We start from the raw sequence: 12,288 nt of genomic DNA on the forward strand, positions 1-12,288 counted from the left end.
TAGAAGGGAAAGGGCTGGCTTACTGTCTATTTGCAATGTAGGAACCTTGACTAACAGATTGTAGGCGCCAACAATCGATTCGGCCATTCGTCCGAAAATACGTCAGCTCGCGGAAGAAGATGGGCGACAGACTTCCACCCAGCACTGAGATGAGAATGTGTCTGCTCTTCCAAAGCCAGCAGCATCTTGTAGGGGCCTCATCTTAGGTCGACATTGCCTGCAAACACTTCAAGACAACCAGCAAAGAGGGCAGAGGAAAAGATTTCTTAAAGTTAAATACTTAAAGATTAAAGTCCTACCTGGCCACTAGCCATAATAAGCCCCTTTAACCTTCCCAAACACTAATTACTCCCACCTCATGTGATGGGGGTGAGAAGGGGTTTCCATTGTTCCCCCTAGATCAGGCGATTGGGCGGCGCTTCCTATACTGCTACACACTGGTGCTAACAGCTATGATCTGGTTCAAAATACTCGCACTGCTGCATCTCCCGCCATATTGGTGCCCACTATAAGCTAACTGAAATGAGAAATTTCCCTAGAAGTTAGGTAGATAACAGCTAAATTGGAGGGAGGAATGTAAATCCTTGATAGGTCCCCCTTAGAAAGGCCTTCACACCCTTTGGGTGTGAGGGTCTCAGCTAATTTCTCCCGACTGGCTGCCAGTGACCCTGCATAACTTGTGCTTTGGCACTGCAACAGCTAAAGGGGCCTACCCAACTGCTAAGGAGGGTTTTGAATTGGCTAACTTCACATATACAACGGGCCTAACCTAGCTGAAGGTATAGACACTTCGGCTAACTGTCTCTGACGACAGGAGAACTCTCCACCTAGACAAATGCACATGGTAAACACCTAACCTAACCTAACCTACTATCCTATGACTCTGGCACTAAACGAGCTGGCACTAACGAATGGCACACAGTGAATTATGATCGGCACAACGCTTTACGATTAACACACAACAAATTGAAACATGACTAACCTGAAGGGTAATTCACAATGTATGATTAAGTAATGTATGAGTTTGAGTCTGGAGTGGGTTGGAAGGAGGTTAGTGGAAAAGGGTTAGTAGTACAAAGGCCTACGTGGTTAATGGTTAATGTTACGGGATCAGAGGTCACACAGGCTACCTTCTCTGGGCAGGTGCCAGACTCACTCTGAGATGGAAGTGGCACTGTGCCAACTGGGCACGAGTGCCAAGAGAGCTTATGGCTCTGATTCACTAAGAGGATTTCTTCTGCCCCTTCTTCTTCTTTGGGAGCCTCCAGGGTCTGGCTAGGCCAGTCCTAGGGGGCGATGAGGATACTGACTCTGAAGAACGGCCAGGAGTGCCGTCAGGAGCAGGATCAGGGGCAGCCTCAGGGGCTACAGACTAGTCTCCTACTTCTGCTGCTGCGACAACCGTCGTGGGAAGAGAATCAGCATCTGCATCCTGGCCGGACAGTTCCTGGTCGACCAGAAAAGAGGTAATGTCCAGACCTGCCAGAGGGTCATCCTCAGCAGGTGGAAGAGTGTGGGAAGAAGACGTCAGGGGTTGGAAGCTCGCACTGAGCGAGGATCATGGTTGTGAGGTTTGGTGGATCTCCCGTAGGAGGATCCGGGTCAGGTTCTGGATCTGGCACTGGCACTAACTCAGGGCCAGGCACGGGAAGTAAGCTTGGTAGGGAGTTTCCAGCCGAGATAGGCGGAGCTTGGCACTGACCACTGCTCGCAAGTGGCACTGGCAGCGAATTGGTATCAGACAAAGCTGAAGGGGACCCAGGGGATCAAGACCCCTTGGTGTCCCTGGCATGATTTGGGACAGCGATTCCTGTTGGGATGAGAGGGCTGAGCCTCTTGGTTCAGTGGAGATGGCCGCTGCGGCTAGACTACTGGGGCACTTGGACCATCTCTCGAAGTGCCCTCGTACGTTGCAGGTCCTGCAGCGGTAATTTGTGAGATCCCTTTGTGATGAGGGAGTAATTCTATGGTGGCTGTCCGGTCGCAAGATCTGTGGACTAGGCCTGGAATGTGTTCGATGCTGGTGGGTCCGGTTCGCTTTTGGGCGAACGGAAGATTGGGTTGAGGGTGGCCCAGCTGTCACAGAGGCTGTGTCCCGCTTAGGAGGTTCTGGCACGGCCTCACTGGCGGAGGCAGTCAGGCAATAGAATGGTGGGGGTCGGGGGCATCCCCAGAGGATGTCCCGTCCTAGCAGGAATTCCACTCTGTGCCTGATACGGTTCACTACGCCCAGGCGGTGAATTTCGATGCTCCAGTCAGTAATCACCCAGAGTTCGACTGTGGGAACAGTTATGGATTGCTGGCCTACCCAGGTTACCGTCCACCTGTCATCCTCATCTATCAGGCTAATATCCGAGCCAGTGTCAGCAGTAACCGGTAGGTTCACCATTAGGCTAGACTCATCCAGAGGGGCTATGGTGACGGACTTTGTCCAGACCCGGTCAGGATGAGACTTTTCTGGCGGCTCAGCCTGGGAGGATGTGGTACCAATCAGGCTGACATGCCAGCTAGCGACCACATGTTTTGGGCATGCAGGATACCCTGAGGTAGAGTGTCCTGAAGCTCCACAGTCTTGGCAAGGGCCCCGGGGATAGGATGATCTCATGGCAGTGACGGTGTGCTGGGAAGCTGGTGCCGAATTAGGAGAGGAAGAGGGATGGTTATTGGTAGGCTGCCAAGGGTTGTTGCCCGGTTGGTTATTGTCCCTGTAGTGGCAGTCTGCTTCAGCATGACCGTACTTCTTGCAGATGGTGCACATAGGTCTGCTAGGTGGTCCATTCCGTGGGCGATTGAAGACCGAGAGGTGTCCCGGTGGTACTATTTTGTGCTGCAAGGTGCTGTGGGAGGGGCTGTACGTTTTCCAAGCATCAGCTAAGCGGCAGGATTCCTTGAGGGTGGCTGGCTGCTTCTCATTAAGATACACAGCCAGAGGCCCGGGCGCACACTGGAAGAGGTCCTCCAGCAAGGTCCGGTTGAACACATCCTCGAAGGTGTTGCACCGCAGGGATTCGAACCAGCGGGTCCCAGCCTGAGTCTTGTGACAGGCACATTCTGTCCAGGACCAGCCGGTGTCCTTGGCCATACCTCAGAATCGTTGTCTCCACCTCTCAGGAGTAATTTCATACGCCCTGGCAATGGCCTCACAGACGGCAGCCATGTCTCCTCGTTGATCTCTTTCCAATGCTCGGTGGGCGGCCTTAGCCCTACCATCCAGGTGCTTGGTAAGCAGTAAGGCCCTCTCAGCCAGGCTAACGTCATAGGTCTCGAAGAGGAATTTGATCTCTTCAAGCCATTGTTCTGGCTCATCTTCTGTCCATTTGCCAACGAGGTCATTGACTGTCACGAGAGAGGTATTTAGTGCAGATGGGGTGGGGCTGGATGCTTGTTGGGCTTGTTGTCCAAGAGTGCCAGCTCACTTTCCTTGAGGGCTAGTTCATGCTGTCGTCTCCTGTCTTCTTCTTCCCTCCTCTGCTCGGCTTCTTGCTGTCTTCTTCGCTCCTCTCTTTCGTCTTCTTCTCTCCTTCGTTCGGCTTCTTGCTGCCTTCTCCGCTCCTCTCGTTCTTCTTCTTGCTGTCTTTGTTCTTCTTCATACTTTCTCTTCTCAGCAATCTGTTCCTTTACAAACCTTTGAAGGGCCTGGCCGGAAAGACCGTCCTACTTCCCTATATTCCTAAAATATTGGTGCTCCTCGGTTGACATGTTGCTGATGGGGAAGGGGTGCTGAGTGAGTTAACTGGGTGTTCCCGGAGGAAAAGGTTTGTGACGATGAGGAAGTGTCCTTAGTTTATTGACACGTCAGTGAGTGGCACCCTTGAATGAGGTGGCACTGTGGATGAGTGTGCCGTCAGCGTTCCGAAGGTCACACTAGGGGAAAGCGTTCCTGAAGGAAGTCTGAGTCCTTATGGGCGGATACACTAGTAAATGGAGTGCTCCTGAAGGCTCTATGGTCCTTATGGGCAGAAACACTGGCTGTATGGCACTCTGTTTGTTCAATACATGTGCAATCGCTTATAAGAGGTTAATTTGGTTGGGTGGCACTGTGGTGCCGATGTGCTCCGTGGAGCAATGCAAAATGTCAGTGCATGAATTGGCACTGAAGGTGAGGTACTCTGCCTGAGCAGAAGGAAAGTAAAAGGTAAATGAGAGCCTTCAGCAGAAAGGGAAGAGAAAAGGAAAGGGAAAGGAGAAAGATAAGTGCTTCAGTGAGTGGGTGCTTAGCAGTGCTGCAGATTAGTGGCACTGAGAGAAATGGAAACTAGATGTGACACGAGTGGGTGGCTAGTTATAAGAACTAGAGGGCGCTGCCTGACATGAGGACAGGTAGGATACGAGAGATGCACACAATGTGCAGTTTTAGCACTTGCAGCATAAGCAAGTCTAAGATAAGATATACCCCACTCCTGCACTCCAGTTGGACGACGCGTAACGAGATAGATATACATGCGCTTTATAGCGTACGATAACTTATCTGGGCTAAGCACTTGAAAAAAAAAAAAGCTGTTATGCGCGATTATTCGCTAAACACAAGTGCTCATACTGCACGCACTGTGTATAGGATAAAATTTTACTGGGTAATGAATTTGAAATTCCAGCTGAAGTATTAAGAGAATTCTTTGTATCTGCTTTTATGATTTGTGAGTTGGTTCCCAAACTCGTAAATGAATTATGTCGGTCCCGTGTTAAGGTGAAAGGATATACAAGGGAAAAAAAATTTCTCTCTCGGTGAGCGTTGTGTAATGGAACGTATTTGTTATGAAATTTGTTAAAGTTTTTTCTTTTAGGCTCAAGAGAAAATACAGTCCTTTTGCGGAATTACGTTACAGTAAGGATTCTTTTGCAATGAACTTTGAGTATTTACGTAATTTCTACTGTCTCACACGCATCAAAAGCCGTAGTATGGTAAGCAAAGGGTTTTTCAAATTGTTTCACAGAGTTTCCCGGGTTTACGTGAAGGCACACATGGAGGAAGGCTCGTTCCGTGAGCGAACGTTGTGGGAGCGAGTTGCGTGTGAGGGAATGGAAATGAAATTGAAAGGAAAACGCTCCTTCTTCAATAATTCAGGTTTTGGATGAAAAGATGAATCGTTTAATCTTAAACCACCAACAATGTCTTGACTTTACTTTATTTTAATATATGCAGGGAGGGTCGTTAAATAACTACGCTCGGGAATGTTTTCTTTACTGCTACGACAATGGAATGGTTTGCGCATGCCCCAACTTGAACAGGCCATTTGCTGGCTCGTAGTGTAAATGCCAGATACCGCTACACGGTTTCCTGTAAGCTACTGGTTATCTCAAAATTTATCACTGACCAAGGAATTGTACACTTCCTTTGCCGTAAATATTCTGAAATAAACTCTTAGCTACTGGTTCTAGCTTACACATGCAAAATTCCCTAACTACACACTCCCTAATTCCTAAGTGGCAACCTCACACCCTGTCCTACACTTTGGAAATTTTGTGGGTGGACACTTCGCGCTGACCTATCTGTTTTCGCAAACATAAAACCCTATACGTTCGCCTGTGTTTTGAATGCTTGTAACAATACGAGAATTGTTGCATTTCTTGAAAGAAATATTAATATCACTTCTCTCATTTCCTTAATGTTAGAAACATGCACATACACTATTCACCAACGTTCTCCGCTCCGATCGCTTCTGTGCCCTTTGAATAATGAAATTATTACCGTAAATTTAAAATAATTGATTATATATTCCTGTTTTTTCTAGTCTAGCTTAATAGCGAGGCTAATTAATGCTAATATGACTAGATCCTGGCAAGTGATCATCACTGTCATAAACTGGTCGTCTTGGTTGGGGAGAGGATTGAAACACATTTACTTTGAGACTGCCACAGAACCAAGCGAGCCCAGATTATGAACAAAGGAAAAGTTATTTGAAAACTTACCTTAGATTTTCCCTGGATTTACACGTAAATGATTAAGGTCGCCATTTGAATTAGAATTCTTTTACAATTTAAGGGGATTTATTTACAGAGACTAGCAATTAAGCAAGGAGACAAAACAGAATGCAAAATGGTAATCAGTGGGCAGGCTCATTTATTATATACAGTGAGCAATACTGCAGTAATTGGCAAGCAACAAGCTAACTAAGGAGGGCCAATGTACAATACAATTATTCCCGTTATAATAATAACTTGGTTAGGCCAAAATTACATTAAAAGATTCGCAGGTAATTATGTTGCAAAGGATTGAACTCCAGGATGGGGAAATTAATTCCTATAAAATTCGGCGGGCCACAATGGACCTCAGTAATCGGACTGTGACCAGGAATATTTTCAGAATTTGAATAGCAGTCAGAATTATCGGGTCTCTCTTGTAAGCGAGGCTCTGGATTAGAGCAGTGGCACACACTAAAGGAAATGGAATCCCCCTATAAAATGTTACACATTGCACATTTTAAATGTTAACCACTACGTAGCCCAGCAGATAATTATAAGGAAATCACGTAAGCATAGTATGGGAATCATAATTGATTGGGCCTTTAACACAAGGAACACGTGCTTGCAATCACACAAAGAGAAAATTTAAACACTTGTATTATTTAGCCTAATTCGCCCTTAAGTTGCACTGGGGAAGGGATAGCTGGATGTTTATCACTGGATCTTTACTGGAATTCAAGGCACATTATGGGGCGAGATAAGGAGGCCAAAGCAGGACTCTTAACAAGGGAAAATTGCTTTGTGGAGGAAGGAGTTAAAGTTTAAAGGAATGGGAAATTTAAGGGGTTTAAGTAGAAGGGAAAGGGCTGGCTTACTGACTATTTGCAATGTAGGAACCTTGACTAATAGATTGTAGGCACCAACAATCAATTCGGTCATTCGTCCGAAAATACGTCAGCTCGCGGAAGAAGATGAGCGACAGACTTCCGCCCAGCACTGAGATGAGAACGTGTCTGCTCTTCCAAACCCGGCGGCGTCTTGTAGGGGCCTCATCTTAGGTCGACATTGCCTGCAAACACATCAAGACAACCAGCAAAGAGGGCAGAGGAAAAGAATTCTTTAAGTTAAGTACTTAAAGATTAAAGTCCTACCTGGCCACTAGCCCTAATAAGCCCCGTTAACCTTCCCAAACACTAATTACTCCCACCTCATGCTATGGGGGTGAGAAGGGGGTTTCCATTGTTCCCCCTAGATCAGGCGATTGGGTGGCGCTTCCTCTACTGCTACACACTGGTGCTAACAGCTATGACCTGGTTCAAAATACTCGCACTGCTGCATCGCCCGAACTATTGGTGCCCACTATAAGCTAACTGAAATGAGAAACTTCCATAGAAGTTAGCTAGATAACAGCTGAGTAGGAGGGAGGAATGTAAATCCTTGATAATATATATATATATATATATATATATATATATATATATATATATATATATATATATATATATATATATATATATATATATATATATATATATATATATATATATATATATATATATATATATATATATATATATATATATATACCAGGTGTTTTGAAATTAGAGCCCCCTCTACAGAACAAATGGAAAGTTATGAAGTTTTCTGCTATAGCCTATCTCCAAGTACATTATTTTAAGTTTCTATTAAGCTATTTTTTCATTTTACATTTCTAGCATTTTCAGACTGAGTGACGGAGTTAGATACAGCCATGGCTAACACCTCGGAGGAAATCAGATGGATTGACTGAATCCGGGCTGTAACCTTCAAAGAGGCCAGAGATGCTGGCGCATCCTTCATTTCACATTCCTGGGTAGCTAAATACATTAAAAGAGATGAATCCTTTGTTAAAAGAAACTGGAACAAAAATCCATATGACTGTCATCGTGAAAAGAGTGAGAACATTGGAAGGCCTGAAGTCCTTTCTCAAGAGTCAAAAGACATCATAGCTGAGGCAGTGGGTAGACCAAGAAAGTCTTTATGTAAATTGGTGCTTGAACTAGAAACAAAAAGGGGAAAGAAGAGAAGTTATAGTGCTGTATATCGTGAGTTGAAAAAATCTGGTATCAAGCCATTTCATGTTATCAGCAAGCCCAACATCACTCAGCAAAAGAGAAGACGTGCATGGTTTAGTGGTTCATTTCTTGAAGACTGGGATGAAGCTCACTTTCTCCATGTTGCCGCATCAGATGAATTCTTCATTTACACAGTCAGGAAACCAAATCATAAAAATGACATCATTTGGGCTGCAAAGTTGGAGATATCAGCGATGACGTTAACTATCATCAAGTTGCGAAATTTCCTGAGTGTTTGGGAATTTTTCTCTGTTTTACAACCAAACCGTTAATGTGGATCATCAAAGAAAAAGGACAGTCATGGAATGGCAAATACTTTAGGGAAACTGTGCTTGCTGGTGGAGTATTTCCTTTCCTCAAAGATCCTAAAAATGTGTTATCTTTTGAAGAAGTCACATTTTTGCATGATAAGGCACCATGTTTCAAGGCTCTTCAGACACAGGAGCTGCTTCGAAACAGTGGTATTGATTTCTTCTTGTCAAGTGAATTTCCAGGTAGCTCCCGGGACCTTAACGTGTGTGAAAACATTGGTAGTATCTTGAAGGATTGTGTTGAAGTGGTCACCGTGAACTATGTTGATATACCAAGCCTCGACGACCTGTTTTAAGAGAGAGGTGACCGAAGTGCACCAGGGAATGGAGTTTGAGTCTCAGCTTTTTTTTGCGATTTGCTGAATCATACCCCTCAAGAATGCAGGCTGTGGTACAGGCAGATGGAGGCTACACAAAATATTAAATACTCAGGAGAAACTTAAATAAATACCTGTTCTGAATTACTTTTGTATTTGTTCATACCAATATTAGTTTATGCTGTAGAGGGGCCTCTAATTTTGAAACACCCTATATATATATATATATATATATATATATATATATATATATATATATATATATATATATATATATATATATATATATATATATATATATATATATATATATATATATATATATATATATATATATATAGTATATATATATATATATATATATATATATATATATATATATATATATATATATATATATATATATATATATATATATATATATATATATATATATATATATATATATATATATATATATATATATATATATATATATATATATATATATATATATATATATATATATATATATATATATATATATATATATATATATATATATATATATATATATATATATATATATATATATATATATATATATATATATATATATATATATATATATATATATATATATATATATATATATATATATATATATATTTATATATATATATATATATATATATATATATATATATATATATATATATATATATATATATATATATATATATATATATTCACATAATTACTCCATTCGTCCCTTTAGCCCATTAGCTAAGAAATCTAATTTAATGGCGGCTGGAGGAGACACCATTAAGGGGGCGGCGGGTGAGCTTATGTAGGCATGCCCCACATCACCTGCTTTGGGGGAAACCATTCCAACCTCTTAGCCTCAGCATTGTACAATGTGTGGGGTGTTAGAAAGCCGTTAGGGACAAAAAGACTAGTCAGGGCTGTAGGTGGGCTGCTATGCTGACCCTTAAGAAACTTAGCTATAAGACCCATTTCTATTTGAACTACTGGCTGGCTGTTGGCTGATTTTTCAGATCGACCGATGTCCTGTGCCCAACCCCAAAAAATCGAATGAGACGCCTCGCAATCTAGCTGCTCACACACACTCCGTCACAGAACGCCAACACATCAAGTTGGTGTGGCCTTTCTTCCTCTTCATGCTGGCACAACTCTCGAGAATCCTGCTTTGAAAGTTGTCTTTTGCAAACAAGCTCCATGCACAGTTGAAATAAGAATCCCTGTTATCTAGCTCTTTGAGAGGTCTGCCCCTGCCTTGTGAACCACAAAGGCTTAGATGTTTAACTGCCATCCTGCCACGTGCAAGAGACTTCTGTTTAAGCAGTCCAGGGGCACTAGACAGTTCCACCCCACCAAAAATCCAGTTGCATTAACCACCAAAAATCGTTTAACCAGTCATCAGTAAAGTTAACAGCGTGTCGAATGATTTCAGGGTAGCCTTTTCAGATTCAGCAATTTGCTATGCATTGTCTAGCTTTTATTACACATTGTATGTGCTTGCTTGCTGCTCAGTTATCCCTTTCATATTAATTTCCTACTTGCTTCATTTGTAAATAAATTCAGTTTAAAGCATTTACTGGTTATGATTTACCCAGGCGACCTCCACTTCTCCATTTACTTAGATGTGAGATCAAGGTAAGTCAGTTTATTCATTGCATTTATCACTTATATTCTGAACGGTGTGCGTTGGCCTTTAAGTCAGTTAATAAAAAGATTCATATTCATTCTTCCAACCAGCCTCAGAATGTAACAGTGGTGATCTTGCCAAGGATCTTAGTCGACTAGTAACATTAGCTTCACTATTACTAGACTAGGAAGGAAACAAACCAAGGAATGATATAATTCATAAATAATTTAATTCCATTATTCACAAGACAAAAAAATATAAGGGTGACAGAACTGAAGCTAAAGATAACAAGGTAAGGGTTATCATTATAACTGTTGTAAAATTAAGGATATGTTAGGAACAGATAGGGAAGAAGTGTTAAAAAAAAGAAGTGCTTAACAGCAAATTTCTTAGTTAGAATATCATAAAGATAAAGGCGAGAGTACAAAAGTTCATAAGTTAGCGATGCAGAACAACTGCCCGCGAAATTTTGCATCATGAGAAGGATAGTAGCTGTGTTGTGATGCCAGAAGACTGATAGTTAGGAATTAGGAAGTGCTTTGCCAGGGATTTATTGTATGTGCTAGCCATGAACAGTTAGCTAGGAGTGTTGATTTTTAAAACAGTTATGGCAGAGGAAGTGTACAATTCCTGTGTTAGTGAAGTGTAGTTCGAAAATTCGTGTTGTTAAAATACATGTGACGACCTCTAGCAGCTCGGTGTATGCAACTTCCCTCGTCTCACTCCCACAATTCAAAGACCATCATATCTAGTTCAAATTTACATTTAATGTTTTAAGAAGAGTAAAGGTATTATTGATGTTTCAAGTTAAATAATTCGATTTTGCATTTCAGGACCAATAATCAGCCAGATAGTTGAGCGTTCTCTTCTTAAATTTTAAATCATCAATTGTTATATCACTCGATCAGTGACACCAGTAGCATCAGCTGTTTCTCTCCTGCGCACCCAGTCCCATTTCTCATCGTTCACGCGCTGAACGAAATTCCATTTCTTTTCGCCCCTTAACGTAAAACTTAACGAAATATCTTGATAGTAATTTGAAAACCCTCTCCACCATGTAACTTGGCATGACGGGAGCTAGCTATTAAATTACATTAACAAAAGTACATTCCTTAGAAAAAGTAGCTTAGTGTAATTTTTCATAACATAATTTATCATAAGAAGAAATTACAGTAAATTAAATCACACAACGAATACATGCCCATACAAATATGCTCTCAGAGAGAGAGAGAGAGAGAGAGAGAGAGAGAGAGAGAGAACTCTAATATTCTTCCATCATAACAAAGGGAATACTAAAATTAATAAATGCATATCGGAAAATAAACCCACTAAATCATAGAGCCAAGTAAAATAATTACTTTTTCATTTTTACCCAAAACTTTGATCTTTTAGATCCCCATCAATTCTTCCTTTTACTCATTCATGCACAGTGCGCGAATTTACATATGTGCCCAGGTTCATTAATTACCTCCCATAAATATTTTCACATTAAGTGCTTCAGCAAGTGGAGTGAACTCTCGTGCATTTCACAGAGCGTACGTACAAACATTTAATAACAGTTATCAACTGTTGTGCATGAGTGGGTTTCCATTATCCAAGACTTGCATATACTGCAAGCACCAAATCGCGCATTGAGTGCAAACCCCAAAACCTTCCTTTCCTCATGTCAGGAAGAAGGCTTCCTTTCCTCATGTCAGGGAGCAACCACTAGTTCTTAGAACTAGCCACCCATAAGTGCAAGCCAAGGTTTCCCTTTCCACAGTGCCACTAATCTGAGGCACTGCCAACGACTAAAGTTACTGAAGCGCTTACCTTTCCACTTCCCTTTTACCCCTTACTCACATTCTGCCTAATGCAGAGTGCCATTTCCTTCAGTGTAGTTTGGTTGCACTGCCTTTTAGTGTTGTTCCCAGGAACACACTGGCACCCCAGTGCCACCAAGACATAGTGCTCACACATAAGCCACTGCACCTGTACCTGAGATACAGAGTGTATCT

The sequence above is a fragment of the Macrobrachium rosenbergii genome, chromosome 24 (assembly GCF_040412425.1).
Source record: "Macrobrachium rosenbergii isolate ZJJX-2024 chromosome 24, ASM4041242v1, whole genome shotgun sequence".
NCBI classification, from domain to species: domain Eukaryota; kingdom Metazoa; phylum Arthropoda; class Malacostraca; order Decapoda; family Palaemonidae; genus Macrobrachium; species Macrobrachium rosenbergii.